The 16,496-nt window shown below is 36.9% G+C and overlaps 1 long non-coding RNA gene across 1 annotated transcript in view; it reads right to left on the bottom strand.

The window, feature by feature from the left end:
- LOC125103176 (uncharacterized) overlaps positions 1–14,029 on the bottom strand; it is a 123,813-nt gene extending 109,784 nt beyond the window's left edge. Inside the window, exons 1-2 of the long non-coding RNA XR_007128305.1 lie at positions 13,926–14,029; positions 8,398–8,550 (exon numbers count right to left, since the gene is read on the bottom strand). This is a non-coding gene — a long non-coding RNA (uncharacterized LOC125103176). The remainder of the gene's footprint in view (positions 1–8,397; positions 8,551–13,925) is intronic.
- Positions 14,030–16,496: the final 2,467 nt, after the last annotated feature.

The following is a 16,496-nucleotide window of genomic DNA, read 5'->3' as shown; positions in this document are numbered from 1 at the left end:
ATACAGTTAAAAAAACAGAAAATTAATGAAGGCACTGAGAGAAAATTTTGAGGCAACATAAACAGTCAAATGATTTGCTGTACTGTACAGTGTGATACACATTTATAACATATACATCCAAATATATACATACATTCATACACATATACACACATGTATCATATGTATATTCTACAAATAAAAATTGGAGATATGTGTGTGTGTGTGTGTGTATACGTGTATACATATACACATATATATATATCCAGTTACTATTTTAAAAAGAAGGAACTTTGGTAGAGCTGATGGCAGTAGCAGCCAAAAACCTTTCAGAGATTTGTAAAGAAACAATTCCTACTCTCAGACAGAAAGGTTTATTTAAAAGCTCTTTATGATAAACATTTACCTTTAGTAACATCTCTACATTTTACAAATATCAAATAATTCATGCTTTTAAAGACAAACTTCTAAAAAAAATCCACTATAGTTAACATACAATATTAGTTTTAGGTATACAATACACTATATAATACTATATGTATAGTTTTATATACTATATACTACTAATTTAACTAAGCAAACATATATACAGTGCATGTGATAGAATAAGGGGAAAATATGGGCTCCTTGAGGAGAGGGACTCTATTTGATTTCTCTTTATATCTCCAATCAATAGTCTAGTGCTTGGCCCACAGCTGCCACTCAATAAATGCTTGTTGAAGGAAAGAGTAAATTAAATTTAATCCTACTTTCATGGAGCAGATAATATAATATTAACTACACTGGAATTGGTATAGGCAATAATAGAGGTGGAGTTACAGTGTGATGGGAACAAAGAGGAGGAGGAGATTAATGATTGGCATGAAAAAAGTTCTTTAACTTCCCATATTATATGCTTGAGTTCAATAGTAGCACTCATAAAATGAAAAGCCCTGTAATATATTTATCTGCCAAAAATTTGATTACAGGTTGCTGTTCAGAAAGGGAAACTAAAATTAGAAAGAAACTGCCTGCGTTTTGATACAAAGTTAAAATATAGTTTTCACAACATACTTACGGGAAAAACCAAACCCAAAGACAGAAGCAACCTCCATTCTCCCAAGGTACTGGGTGGAAGATGTTTAACTAAATTAGGTTCTTATGCAGATTATAATAAGAGTAAGAAAGAAGAACAAAATAGGGTAGAGTGAGATGATGTATGAAAGGAAGAAAAAATGATCATTAACAACTCTTTTGTTCAGAAGAAATGCCTTTAGTTTTTCAGTTGAAGGCCTGCAAATTACCTTCTCAGAAGATATTTAACCCATATTTAATGCAAAGAAGCAGACAGAAGAGGCTCTCCTGTCTCAAACTTTTTGTTTGTTTGTTTAAAACTCATTCCTCTGCCCATTTATTTCTTCCTTCATTTAGATCCTCTGGTACATGAGACTTTATCTTGGAAGAAACTTTGGAACTTAGGATAGGTCTCTGAGAGGTATGTGAACCAGTTCAACGCATTTAGATGAAATGAAGCAGGTTTGCCTTGGTCTAATTATCCAATAGTTTTTGGTGGCAGAAACACTGTTTCACACTTTAATAATATTGACATAATCCATGCTGAATCATATTGACAGAATATTAGGATTTTTACTTCTTTTCACTGTGGTCAACTCTTTATGGTCAAAGTGGCAATAACAGGTGAAATTTATTTGGCAACATTATAATACACCTGTGCAATTAATCATGCAAGACAAAGCATTAACTTTTGGCTTAAAACATTTACTTTTTTTAGATTACTGAGAAAAAAATATAATGAAATTTTTGATAATTCTTGAAAGCATCTTAGAGAATTAAGACAACCCCTCCAGGCTTATACTTGGGCATATTGGCTCTGGAATGCACTGGTATCAATTCTTCTCACTCTGACTTCTGGATACTGAAAATCTCTTTCTCTTTTTTAGACCAGGAGGGAGAGAAAGAGAGGGGGAGGAGCAGAAAAAGAGAGAAATCTTAAGCAGGCTCCATACCGCAGCATGGAGCCCGATACAGGGCTTGATCTCACAACCCTGAGATGATGATCTGAGCTGAAATCAAGAGTCAGGCACTTAACCAACCAACTGAGCCACTCAGGCACCCCTTGAAAATCTCTTTTGCCTGCCATCTGTAAAATATAGTTCTCCACTTCTTGGGCAAAAATTTCACCTTCAAGTTTATTGTTAAATTGAGTAAACTGCCTGAAATCTAGTAAGAATGGGAAAGTGGATATGCTCGATAATTATATAGTCTGGTGAATACCAAATACAACATATGAAAGTTGTCAAGTTGCAAGTTAAGTAGAAATATAACATTTCTTTAATTCAGAGCTGTGGGGATTTTTTGATGGTTGCAGCTCAGGCTCTCTACATGACCAGCCTTCACCAATCTGCCATCCCTTGAATGTACTCTACAGTCTCATATTCCTTTCCTTTGTCCATACTCTCCCTTTGTCCAGAAATATCTTTCCCTTCTTTCTGTTTAGAAGTGACCTCTTCTGTGAAGTCCTAATTCCTACACCAGAATCTTTCCTAATCCAGCTATTTACTCTGTTATACTTCCATAACATTTTTTGTAACTATTTTCTGTTGTGATAAAATATATGCAACCAAAAATTGCTGTTTTTCCCATTTTAGGTGTACAGTTGCATGGCATTAAGCATGCTCGCTTTGTTGTGCAAATATCACCATCTACTCCCAGCCTTTTTCCATCTTCCTAAACAGAAACTCCATACCCATTTAAGAGTAACTCCCCTTCCCTCCTCTTAGCCCTCAGCAACCACCACTCTGCTGTCTCTATGAATCTGACTACTCTAAGTACCATATATAAATTGCAGTCATACTATATTCGTCCTTTTGTAATTGGTTTATTTCACTTAGCTTAAAGTCCTCAAGATTTACCATATTGTAGCATGTGTTAGAATTTTCTTCCTTTTTTTTTTTTTTAAAGATTTTATTTATTTATTTGTCAGACAGAGAGAGAGAGATCACAAGTAGGCAGAGAGGCAGGCAGAGACAGAGGGAGAAGCAGGTTCCCTGCCAAGCAAGGAGACCGATGTGGGACTCCATCCCAGGACACTGGGATCACGACCCAAGCCGAAGGCAGCCGCTCAACCAACTGAGCCACCCAGGCGTCCCAAAATTTTCTTCCTTTTTAAAGATGAAACATACTCTGTTGTATGTATAGGCCACATTTTGTTTATGCATTCATCCACTGATGGACAATAGGCTGCTTTGACCTTTTGGTTATTGTGAATAATGCAGCTATGAATGTTGGTGTGCAAATATCTGCTCAAGTCCCTGTTTTCAATTCTTTTGAAAATATGCTCAGAAATGGAATTGCCAGATCACTTGATAAGTCCATTTATAATTTTTATACAGCTTTCCACAGTGGCAGTGCCACTTTACATTCCCATCAGAAATGCACAAAGGTTCCAATTTTTCCAGATCCTTGCCAAGAAATTCTTATTTTCAATTTTTAAAAAATAATAGCCATTCTAATTTGTGTGGGGTAGTGTCTCTTTGTAAGTTGGACTGATTTACATTTCCCTAATGATTAGTACTGTTGAGCATCTTTTTATGTACCTTTTTGGCTATTTGTGTATTTTCTTTGGAGAAATGTATAAGTCTTTTGCCTCTGTTTTAATTGGGTTATTTGGTTTTTGCTGTTGGGTTGTAGGATTTTTATATATTCTGGACACCTTATCACATATAGATTTGAAAATATTTTCTCTCATTCTGTAGATTGCCTTTTTACTCTGTTGATAGCATATTTTGATGCATGAAGTTTTAAATTTTGATGTAGTCCAATTTTTCTATGTTTTTCTTTTGTTGCCTGTGCTTTTGGTGTTATAGCCAGGAAATTAACAAATCTGATGGCATGAAGACTTTCTCTATGTTTTCTTTAAAGAGTTTTATAATTTTAGCTCTTACATTTAGGTCTTTGATCCATTTTATTTTTTGCATATGATGTAAGTTAAGGGTCCAACTTTAACTTTTGTACATGTATATTTAGTCTTCCCAGAACTATTTCCCATGATATTTTCCACATGTATTTATAATTATGTACTTTCCTATCTGGAGTAATGTCCTCATAAGCTGGATGTCATGCAGGGGCAGGGGTAGCATGGACAGAAGCCCAGATTTTCAGTATTTTATGATTTCTCTTGTGTTAATACTCTCACCATGGCCAAATTTAAGCTAAAAACATGATGACATCATTGAACATGGAGTTAGGGGTACAAACTTGCAATTATTTTACTTTGTATTTCTAGCACCTGGCATATACCAAATACTCAAATCTCACTTGTTAAATTTTCATTTGACAAATACTTTTGAGTGCTTTCTGTGTGGTAGGCAATTGTACTAGGTACTATGAATGCATTATGATGGAAAAAAAAACACATGGTTCCTACTACCTTCATGCATCTTACACTCTAGTGACAAGAGAAATAACTGCAGAAGTAAATCAGAAAACAACTAATAATTACCCATTAGAATAAGTAAGATGAAAGAAATAAATAGGGTATGAGATGGGATTGCTCAAATAGTCCCCTTTAAAGAGAAGGAATTAGGGGAGAAAAAGCAAGCATGGTGCTTCCGTACATGGAGGGAAGGAACTGATTATGAGAACTGCCAGGGAAGAACACTTTGGGTAGAGGGAAAAAAACCTGTGCAAAGGCCTTAAGACAAATGACCATGGCTTCTGTGAGAAGTTTAATGGTGCCATATACCTGGGATAGAGGGAGATGGGGAGAATGACTCATAGTGAGTTGTAGAGGTTGGTGGGGGCCAGAACATATATGGCCTTGGAGGCCACTGTTGTGTGGTGGGATTTTATTTAAAGGGTAATAAAAAAGCCACTGAAGGGTTCTAAGCAGAAAGCAGGCATAATTGGTTTCTAAAAGTGGATTTTTCTGGTTCTGTATATCATTTGAAAGCCATTGCTGAAACAAGGAAGCAGTGTAAAGTTTTAAAGGGCTGCAGATGAAATGTGGATATGAGAAGTGAGAAAGAGAAAAGTGGTTATATATGAGACTTTATTTTGAAGATGAAACAGAGAGGTCTTTTTGATTTATTAGATATCAGAAATTAGGGTATGAAGTGTCCTTTAACCAGTAACTCTGGGAAAAGAAGGTTGGAAAATAAGCAGTTCGTTCTTTTTTTTTTTTTAATTTATTTATTTTTAAAATTTGTTTGACAGAGAGAGATCACAAGTAGGCAGAGAGGCAGGCAGAGGGTAGGAGTGGGGAGCAGGCTCCCCACTGAGCAGGGAGCCCAAGTCAGGGCTCAGTCCCAGGTCTTTAAAATCATAACCTGAGCTGAAGGCAGAGGCTTAATCCACTGAGCCACCCAGGTGCCCCCAGTTCATTCTTTTTAAGAAGTGCCCAGCCCTGAGCTAGACACTTTGAGTTATATAAAAGAGCTAGATGACACAGTCTTTATACATACAGATTCATACTCTAGTGACACAAAGATTTGAAATTGTAATAACCAGAATATACAAAGTCATAAGCTAATATTCTGCTTGGGGTGGAGGGTATAAGTGTACAACGAATTCTGGAAGAAAAAAAAAAAGATCCTAGTAGGTCGAAAGTTTCATGGGGAACAAAGTCTCTGAAGGAAGTACAAGACTCAGCTGCGCAGACAGGAAGAGCCAGAGGCCCTCGCAAGTTCAGGTAACTAGAAAACCACAGACTCTGTCAAGATGGTGGCCTATGAAGTGGAGAGGAAGACAGCTAGCCCAACTATACAGTTGCTGGATGGAGATCATTGGAGGATTAATGGGAAGTGGCATCAGAATCATCAGATATTTTGGTACTTAATTTATAAAATCCTTTCCCTTAATTTATTTTATTCAATCCTCATCATGAAGTAGGTAAGGCAACAGGATTACTTCCTTATTTTATAGACTGGAGGTGGGATATTTAAATGGTGAAGTGTTTTACCCAAGTTTACAGGGCCAGAGGTTAAATTAGAACTAGGAGCCAAAGCTTCTCATTCTCTTAGCCCTTCTCTTTTTACTACAAAACTTGTTTTGCTGTGGTAGAATCAAAATTAATGGTTTGGTTGTCTGTTTTGTTTTTTGAGTCAGACGGTTATGAATGATTTAAAAAAGAAGACTATACTGATTTCATTTAAAATCGAAAGCCATGTCAAGTTTGGTTTTCAGGATATTGATCATGTTTACTTCCAGATTCATGTGGAATACGTCATTTTCTCCCTAGCACTATTTAGATACCAAGATGACAGGGGCTGGAGTTTCTAAATTAAAAGGGATTAAAAAAAATTAATTTATTTATTTGACAGAGGGAGAGAGCACAAGCAGGACGAGCAGCAGGCAGAGGGAGAGAGAAAAGGCTCCCTGCTGAGCAGGGAACCCAAACAGGTGCTAGATCACAGGACCCTGGGATTATGACCTGAGCAGAAAGCAGACAGCTTAATCAACTGAGTCACCCAGGTGCCCCTGTAAGTTAAGAGGGCTTTAACATTTACCTCCATCCTGACCCATGACCCATACTTATGAAACCACTACTAAAGAAACAAAACAAACCTTGTCATGAAGCTTTCCTTTTGAGTCAACTGCTTGATTTGATAAAGAAAAAAAAAAAAACAAACCCTGGCTACTATGTGCAGTTTCCATAGATTTTACCAGAATGACTGAATGGCTAAAATATGATTTTTATGATTTCCTGATTAGTTCAATTCTCCTCTTTCATTTGACTACATGGTGGTTTCCATAAAGATTCTGAAAGCATTTTGTAGACATGAGACTTTTCAAGAGGATGATGGTCAAAATCAAACTTTAGAAAACTGAAAATACACTCTGCATGGTGACCATGTCTCTGTAAGATTAGAATCTTTGTACTTTCTCCATGGAAGCTTAGTGTACAGGTATCACTTTAAAAAAATTCTAAATTTACTGGGCATAGTACTCTATTGCAAAATAGTGTTGTTTGTGTGTGGCTCATATGTGTGTGTCTATAAGAATCATGCTTGCTTCAGTTAAATTAAAAGGTTTATTAATATTAAGAGGAGCAAGCCTTATGCCATGGACACAGAAAACTCTCAGTCCAGCACAGAATGGGATGAGTAAAGTTGACATGAGAGACAGAGAGCCATGGAAAATTGAAGAGGTGAGAGGAAATACTTTAGACATTTAAGCAGAATCTAGAAGAATGTGTAGGACTTTATTGGTAGAGATGGAGGTAGGGCATGCTCAGCAGGGGACAGCAAAGACTAGGGCCTGATGTGAGAAAGAGATAACTGTATTTGGGAAACCAGGAATAATAAAAGTTTATAGATTTATTGGGTACAGATTAATGGTGGAAAGTAATATTGCAAAAATGTTTAGGCCAGATTTTAAAAAGTGAACTTAATTTGGTAGACAATATGTAACCATTGAAAAATATGGAGTAACAGAGTGATAAAAATCACAGTGGCTTTGATATATAGATAGAATTAGAGCAGAGAAAAATTAATTGCTATAGGATTGTCCAACAGAGACCTCTAAGAATCCAAATTAGCAATAATAAGACTTGATCAAGGATAATGACAGCTAAGAGGGAAGAGGGAATTTATGTGATAGATTATTTTTAGTGATATGGATACATAGTTGATTAATGGTCAGCCATGGTTATTTCCTAAGTACATTTCATCAGGCATTTTTACCTTTTATAAGAGCAACATATTTTTCCTTGAGTGTACTTTACTACTCTGGCTGCCATTCTGTATGAGATAAAAAATGTGAGAAGCAGAGGTAGCTCAGCTTCAGTATTTTCTTGTGCTCACTGGACTAATTTTGCTGACAGTTTGCTTCTTCCTTAACTTGTGAGGGCCTTCTGGAGATGTGGGAAGGGACAGTCTTAACTGGTAAGGGGCCATCCTATAGTTAAAATTGCATAAGGAGAAAGGATTAATTATATAGAGAAACCCCTGAGACCAGGGCAGGAATTCTGAAGGAAATCATGAGATGAGAGAAAGGTCTAGAAATCAACTCCAATACTCTACCTTCCCATCCTCTGTAAGTCTGGTGTCTCTAAATATGTTTCAAGGCCCAGCACACCTTTCCCAAGGATCTTTCTGAATCATTTAGACCAACACTCAGTGGCTCAGCATCCTCAGCCATCCAGTATTGACCCAAGCTTGATAAGCGTCTTCTACTTTGATCCTTGTGTTCAAAGCTCTATTCTAGTCCCCTTCTTGTGTACCCACATTCCCCCTTGGCCTTGGACCCTGATTTATTCTTGTTTGTTTTCCTGAGTCCCTGACTTTGAATGCAAATGCAGGCTCCTGACAGACATACCACATAATAAGTAACCTACTGGATAGCCACTATCTCCACCTAGCTTTTCCTGAAACTATTCTTTTGCCACTACCTTAAGATGCCCAACTCTCATGCTCTCACCTTGTTTCTCTTGTTGCTTGGACTGTGAATGGAAATGCCATATTCCCCAGACCACCATGAGGCTCCACTTTCACTCTGCTTTCAGAAGGTGGGTTTTTTCAGCTCAGCTATTCAGTGAACACCTCTGATGTTACTAGCTTTGCCTGATGATTCCTGAGTTCAAAGAGAGAAAAGAACATTTTAAGAAGTCAGGCCCAAATGAGGAACTATGGAGGTAAGGAACAGAGTGCTATGTGAGAGAGAGAGGAAATATGAAGACTTTGTTAACTTTGTAATTTGCTCATTTTTCTTAAATGGGAAGCTCAAACTTCAAGCACTTCTCAAGATTAAGAAATGAATACCAAATAATTTTTGTTGTTGTCCTTTTACTTTATTAAAAATAAACTAGGGGGGAGCCTGGATGGCTCAATCATTAAGCATCTGCCTTTGGCTCAGGTTATGATCCCAGGGTCCTGGGATCAGGACTCCCTAGGGGCTCAGCACTGAGTCTGCTTCTCCCTTTCCCACTCCCTCTGCTTCTGTTCCCTCTCTAGCTGTGTCTCTCTCTGTCAAATAAATAAATAAAATCTTCAAAAAAATGAAATAGGGGTATATTTTTATAGTAATATAATTTATATGACAATAATCATTATGACTCCAGAGATTTTCTTGACTTAGGACTACAAAAGAGATTCTTTCACTCCAGTGGTAGAGATTGGGATGCGGAGTGGTGGAGAATACCACTTGTGTGGATGTGATGTGATTACCATAAATCTATGCACACTCTACTTACCTCTCCTTGATCAGGTAGATTTGTAAGTGTTTTTATCATTTAAAGTAGTTATGCAAATTGTCTACACTATATGTAGAGGTAATGACTGTGAGTGATGTGTATGCGTGTGTGGACGAGCATCATTTTTAAGGAATAATATTTAACTATTTGGAGCAGACTAGTTAAATACTAGTTGCCTTCCTCTTCCTTTAAAAGGAGGAAGAAACCACTCATTCCTAAGTGTGATGCTGAACAAGATCATCCCTCAGGTACCTTTCTAGCTAAACGTTTTGATTTTCTCCAGAAGTTTTCTAGGTGAAGATGTGTACAAATAACTTCTTTTGTTTTTTCTTTGAGGAATGTAGAAACCCAACCACGTTCCTATGTAGGAATCAAGAAGTGCTTTTTGTAGCTTAAAAATAACATATTTCAAGGATGCTAGATATTACTAAAAATCAAAGATGCAAATCTGAAAACACTACTCAATAGACTACAAATATTTAATCAGGAAAATACCTGAGGGGGAAAAATTCTTGATCTATAATAGGCAAAATAATTAATATTTACAGTAGTAATGATTGTTATAACAAGAATGGTATTTTCCCCCCTGGGTTATTATGATTTTAACAGAACTGAAACTGTTTAGCATTCTTGTTAGAGATATTAGTGTTAATGTCATGTTAGCCATTACATCAAAGGCAATGCATTATAGTTTAAATGTTATTCAGTATTCCAAATTTTTCTTCAATAAATATTTATCAAGCATCTACTATTGTCAGGTATGATGTATGCTGTACATACAATGAACAAAATAGGTTCTCTTCTCTCACAATTTCCTTGCAATGACGCAAGAATGTTACAAGAGCTTAATTTATTCATTAAGTAAGCAGTGATTACTGACAGGCAGGTAGTATGTATGTAGACACAGCATGAACCAAATGAACTGTCCCCTGCCTTTAGGAAGCTGGCTTCCTATTAGCAGATAGAGAGATGTAAATGGACACTTAAAATACATCATTGCATTACATGAAGAAGTACCTGGGGTATGGAGAAAATACAAAAGGCACCTCGCCTTGCCTTTAGGAGTGTACAAAGTTTTCCCAGGAGAAAGGCCCATGCGAAGTCCTCCCAGATATATAGGAATCAGTCAGAGGCTTTGGGTAAAGAACAGCTTGTGAAAATGCCTGAAAGCAAGGTAATGGGAGAAATGTGGTATGAGTAGCCCAGAAAATATTTGGGGGCAAGGAGTGAACTGTGAGGCAAGAGGAGTCAGATCATTAGGGCTTCCCTGCCATTCTGAGGCTTGGACTTTGTCTACAGTGAAACAGGAAATAATTGAAAGGTTTTAAACATGGAAGATACATGACTAGGAGCAGGTCTGTGTAAAGAATATACTTATACTACCACTCCATCTCTGAAAGGTCTGCAACCCCAAAGTATGGTTTTTATGTATGTTTTAATTTGGCATGGGATTTAGGCTCAGATGTTTCAACTTATCTAAAGTCAAATGTCAATTTAAAATTACTGTTTACAGAGTAAACTGCCTTTTTAGTTTGGATGTTTTTCCTTGCTGCTTTACCCCAGTAAGCACCATAATCTTGGGTCTCTATTTAGACATCCCATCGTGGATACTCTCCTCATTTAGAATGTGAGCAGGAAGGTTCTAGTGATCCCACAAAAGACAAATACTTGGAATGTTTGATCCTGTCACACTATATATTCCAGAGATGCAGTTTCTGCCCCAAATATTCTTTTTTTTAAAGATTTTATTTATTTATTTATTTATTAAAGATTTTATTTATTTATTTGACAGAGAGAGATCACAAGTAGACAGAGAGGCAGGCAACGAGAGAGAGAGAGAGAGAGGGAAGCAGGCTCCCTGCTGAGCAGAGAGCCCGATGCGGGACTCGATCCCAGGACGCCGGGATCATGACCTGAGCCGAAGGCAGCGGCTTAACCCACTGAGCCACCCAGGCGCCTTTATTTATTTATTTGACAGAAAGAGAGAGGGAACCCAAGTATGGGGAGTGGGAGAGGGAGAAGCAGGCTTCCCACTGAGCTGGGAGCCAGACATGGATCATGACCTGAGCTGAAAGCAGACACTTAATGATTGGGCCACCCAGGCGCCCCTGCCCCAAATATTCTTTAATCTCTTCTTTTTACATCTGGGTGAGCCACTCATCTAAATACTAACATGTCTTTAACACCTGTTAATCTTCATTTTTTTTTTTTAAGATTTTATTTATTTATTTAACAGACAGAGATCACAAGTAGGCAGAGAGGCAGGCAGAGAGAGAGGAGGAAGCAGGCTCCCCGCTGAGCAGAGAGCCCCATGTGGGGCTCGATCCCAGGACGCCGGGATCATGACCTGAGCCGAAGGCAGAGGCTTTAACCCACTGAGCCACCCAGGTGCCCCGTTAATCTTCATTCTAACAGAGAAGTTAGGTCCTAGATTCAGTCTGTCTGCAGGCAGTTGCTGCTGGAGGATGGGAGCGTAAGGTGCTCAGGCCCCGGCAGAAAGCACAGGGAGCGTTCCAGGACCAGAAACTTGAACTGTCAAAATTGGGAAGTTGCAAATGAGGAAATCCGGTCATTAAAGTTTAATTTATTGCAAGGGAGTTAGAACCCCATGTCTGTTTCACTGTATACTGGGGATTCGGCTCTCCTTTGGATTTCTTGGTCAAGATGATTTAAACACAAGTGCCTCTGTGGTAAGACAATTTCTCATTTTCCTGAAATAAGAGGTGGATTTCTAGGCTCACATACAATAAAGTATTGTCTTGAATGTTTGATGGATTACTGGACTGTTAGTACGTGATGATGATATGGAATGATATTTTTATTTTCAGTGGTATTTTATATCAACCTTCATAACAAATCTTTTCAATGCAGAAAAATATATCACATACGAACCAAGATTTTACTAATGCGTCCTCCTCTTGTTCCTTTCTCTCTCACATTCAAGAATATTATTCCTGAATGCAATACGGAGAGGCTCAGAGCTGACTCCAGGACCTGAACTGGATGTGCTTTAGGGAAAAAAAAAAAAATCAAGCTGATGGTTTTAAACAGATATAAGCTTCTCAAGGATTATATTGCTGACCTAATGCAGACAATGGAAACTTTTAAATACTGAAGCTTGAATTACAGAACAAATGACAAAAGGAGAGATTAAAAAAAAAAGCTGCTGCAATCTCTATCTGTAACTCCAAGGCTAAGAACGTAATCGTGCACTGGTAATTATTTAGTTTCAAGAACATATTCTTTTTCTTTTAAATTCCCTCTCATCTTCAAAAATGTTAAATTTTAAAATTAAATAATAAATGGACATAATTTTTTTTTTCCTGAGTGACTACTTTGAGCCCTGTACAGTCATTAGTATAGCTCTTGAATGACACTTGTCTTTAATCCAGTAAATTCCTCTGAGGAGCTCGTGGCTTAGAAGGATTATAGGTTATACATACATAAAATCCCTGGAAAATAGCTACTAAGGCCATAGCTACACTATACAAACATATGGACTATCTGCCAAATAACAAGATCACTTGCAAAGCATATTTTTTTTGTTTCAAGTTTTTATTTAAATTCTAGTTAGTTAGCATATAGCATAATATTAGTTTCAGGAATAGAATTTAGTGATTCATCACTTACATACAACACCCAGTGCTCATCACAAGTGCCTTCCTTAATACCCATCACCCATTTATCCTCCACCCATCTCGCCTCCAGCAACCCTCAGTTTGTTCTCTACAGTTAAGAGTCTGTTTTATGGTTTGCCTCTCTCTTTCTTTTTTTATTCCCGTGTTCATTTGTTTCATTCCTTAAATTCCACATGAGTAAAATCATATGGTATTTGTCTTTCTCTGACTTACTTTGCTTAGCATAATATACTCTAGCTCTATGCAAATCACTGCAATGGCAAGATTTCATTCTTTTTTTATGACAAAAGACCCTGAATAGCCAAAGTAATCTTGAAAAAGAAAAGCAAAGCTGGAAGCATTACAATTCCAGATTTCAAGCTGTATTACAAAGCTGTAATCATCAAGACAGTATGGTGCTGGCATAAAACCAGACACATAGATCAATGGAACAGAATAGAAAACCCAGAAATGGGCCCTCAACGATATGGTTAACCAATGTTTGACAAAGCAGGAAAGAATAACCAATGGAAAAGACAGTCTCTTCAACAAGTGTGGGGAAATCTGGATAGCAACATACAGAAGAATGAAACTGGACCACTTTCTTACAACATACACAAAAACAAATTCAAAATGGATCAAAGACCTAAAGGTGAGACAGGAAACCTGCAGAGGATATTAATATTTAAATGATAATTGTAAATTATAACACATGAATATGTTATTTCTGTGTTCACAGAATGCCTTCCGATTCTGGAAAAGAGTCATAGATTATTTGAGTTTGCTCAATAGTTAAGAGGTATTTAAATCTATACACATCTTATGAATGGCTCTAAATCTATCTTTGTGGGTTCTAAACAGTGGTGTCCTGGGAAATATATAATAATTTTCTTTGAAAGAAACAAAGAAAGGGACAGGGAGAGAGGAAGGGAGGGAGAGAGAAAGAGAAAGAAAAAAAAAGAGGAAGGAAGGAAATAAAGGAAGAAAGAAAAAAATGAAAGCGAACAAAAGAGATGAGAAAAAGTAAGTTCAGATTTGTAGTGTTTGCCAATTCCCAAAGTATAAATACTCCTAATATGGATTGTTTCAAACTACCAATGAGAAATCATTGCATGCAGAACTGGGAAAGAGATACACACCACTGGCTCTTGTAAGAGTAGCGTTTAGCTCCAGCACATCACTGGCTGTAGTAATTTCTCAGGACTCCAAATCCCATTATGTAGTCAGTGCTATAAGCACAGTTGTAAAACAAATATATTTAAGATAATTTTAGATTCTTTATCTTACAGACTTAAAAATTAAATCAACACTACATATTACATACAGAACAAGACATTCTGCTAGGTATAATAGAGTATAAAAAAATATAAGATATGCTTGTCCTTAAGGAATTTACAGTCTGGTTTGGAATACTGAACATAAATCCTTAACACCAGAAATCACAAAGATTGAAATAATAGTATAAATAATAGTTTCGGGAAGTAGAGATAAATAACAGTAAAAAATGAACTATCAAATGATATGTGTAGTCAATAATTACCTGATGAAAAAGGAGTGAAGATATTCTGAGGGATGATTTTATGAGGATGCATGACAGACAGACTTGATATATGATTAGTATTTGGATGTGTGGCATCCTCTGAGAAGGCATGAAGATGAGGCAGAATACATTTTAGTATATCATGAGGAAGCAACTGGCAGGAGCAGAACATTTGTATAACTACATTTTAATAACAATGGCTGATAGTTACTAGGCAGTTACTCTGTGCCAGACACTGAACAGCTTTATATAAATCAGCTCATTTAATCTTCACAGAAACATTATGAGCCAGGTTTTTTGGAGTATAAATGAGACAATACACATTTCATAAATAAGAAAACTAAGGGCTACGGACATGAAACAAGTGACTGAGGTCCATCAATAGGCAAATGGTGGACCTGGAGCTGGAATTCAGGTTTCTCTGGTCCCAAAACCTTACGCACACTGCTAAATTGGGGAGCAAATCTAGACATGCAATTTTTAGGATAAAGTTACAAAAAAAGTTGAACATAAAGAATAAGGAGTTCAGAAATTATTAGGCAGGGTAATATTTTATAGAAAAACAATAACCAGACCCTTGAAAATTAAACCAAAAAGTGAAATATTCAAACATCTTGTTTATCCCCCTCCTGTGATATTTTTTTCTCTTTTGATTTTGGAATCCACTTATGACAAACTGGGACATAATATGTGCAAAAGCCGAATATTACAAATGTTTGAGATAATGCCTTATGAGTTATGTGAGTCTATAGTCAGCTTCAAAACTTGTTGATACTTAATCAGATACTTAATACTGGGAGTCTATGGCTTCTTCAAAACATCTCTTGAATTGTGTTTATATAAAGTTAATAAAACTGGTTGAATAAATCGTCAAAGAACCATACATTCTTTTCGTCTGCATGATGCACATTGACAATCAAGCATTTAATATTTATTCCTAATTGCGTTGACAAGTCCTTTGCCATTGTACGGGGAACTTTGGACTATCAGCTTGGTGAAAACTCTTTTTGTCCCCCATAGGCAGGATGCTTTAGATGTATGGAAATCTGGAGAAGAGGGGCGCCAGGGTGGTGCAGTTGCTTGAGTATCAGACTCTTGGTTTCACCTCAGGGTCATAAGATCAGGCCTGTGATAGGCTCTGCACTCAGCACAGAGTCTGTTTGGTTTTCTCTCTCCCACTCCCTCTGCCCGCCTCACCCCCGATGCTTGCTTATGCTCTTTCTCTCTCTCTCAAATAAATAAATAAATCTTCAAAAAAAAATGGAGAAGAAAAATACATCTTTTGGATAAAAATCTCCTGGTCTTTGCTCATTTCTTTTGGACATCAAAGAAGAAAAACTATTCTGGTTTTTGTTGTTGTGGTGGTTGTTGTTGTTTTATGAGATTGTTCTGGAAATGAACACTGCCTATTTAAGTAAAAAAGTCTGTATAGTTTAAAGTTACTATTTAGTTGCAAGTCATTAAATATATTGCCAAATAGGGGCTGCCTGGGTGGCTCAGTGGGTTAAGCCTCTGCCTTCAGCTCAGGTCATGATCTCAGGGTCCTGGGATCGAGTCCCACATCAGGCTCTCTGCTAGGCAGAGAGCCTGCTTCCTCCTCTCTCTCTCTCTCTCTCCACTTGTGATCTCTCTCTTCCAAATAACTAAAATCTTTAAAATATATATATATATTGCCAAATAATTTTTTATAACTCATAGTGCCTATGAATTTACTTAAAACACAGGGGAAGAAAGCTTTTTTCTCTCTCTGAAAGACAATAAAAAAATGAAACTGCTTTGTAATTTATAGACAATAATATTGGGCAGTATACGTGCATTTTCATTTTGGTTTTAAATAAATTCTCTAAGGTTCTAAGAACACTCTTACTAGCCTATAAGCTAGTCTTTATTCTATCAGACACTTCTTACCTTTTCTCCGCACAGCATGGATAATGAAAAGAAATTTGCATTGTGCAAGGAGTGGGTAGACCAAATATTACAAAAGTTTGAGATAATGCCTTACTAGTTGGGTAAGTATAACAATCTTTAGTTGGAAAACCACTCCTAAAAGAAAAGCAGTACTGGTTACTAAAAAGATTTGAATTGTGTAAGATGTAGCCTTTGGGTCAGTGTTTTTAAAGCTTTCTCATTTATGTCTTGAAGCCATCTGAAGTTTGATGGAAGATAGCTT

Source organism: Lutra lutra, chromosome 6, assembly GCF_902655055.1.
Source record: "Lutra lutra chromosome 6, mLutLut1.2, whole genome shotgun sequence".
In the NCBI taxonomy this organism is placed as follows: Eukaryota; Metazoa; Chordata; class Mammalia; order Carnivora; family Mustelidae; genus Lutra; species Lutra lutra.
Note: the sequence above shows the minus strand (reverse complement) of the source record. Positions and strands in the feature narration are given on the sequence as shown.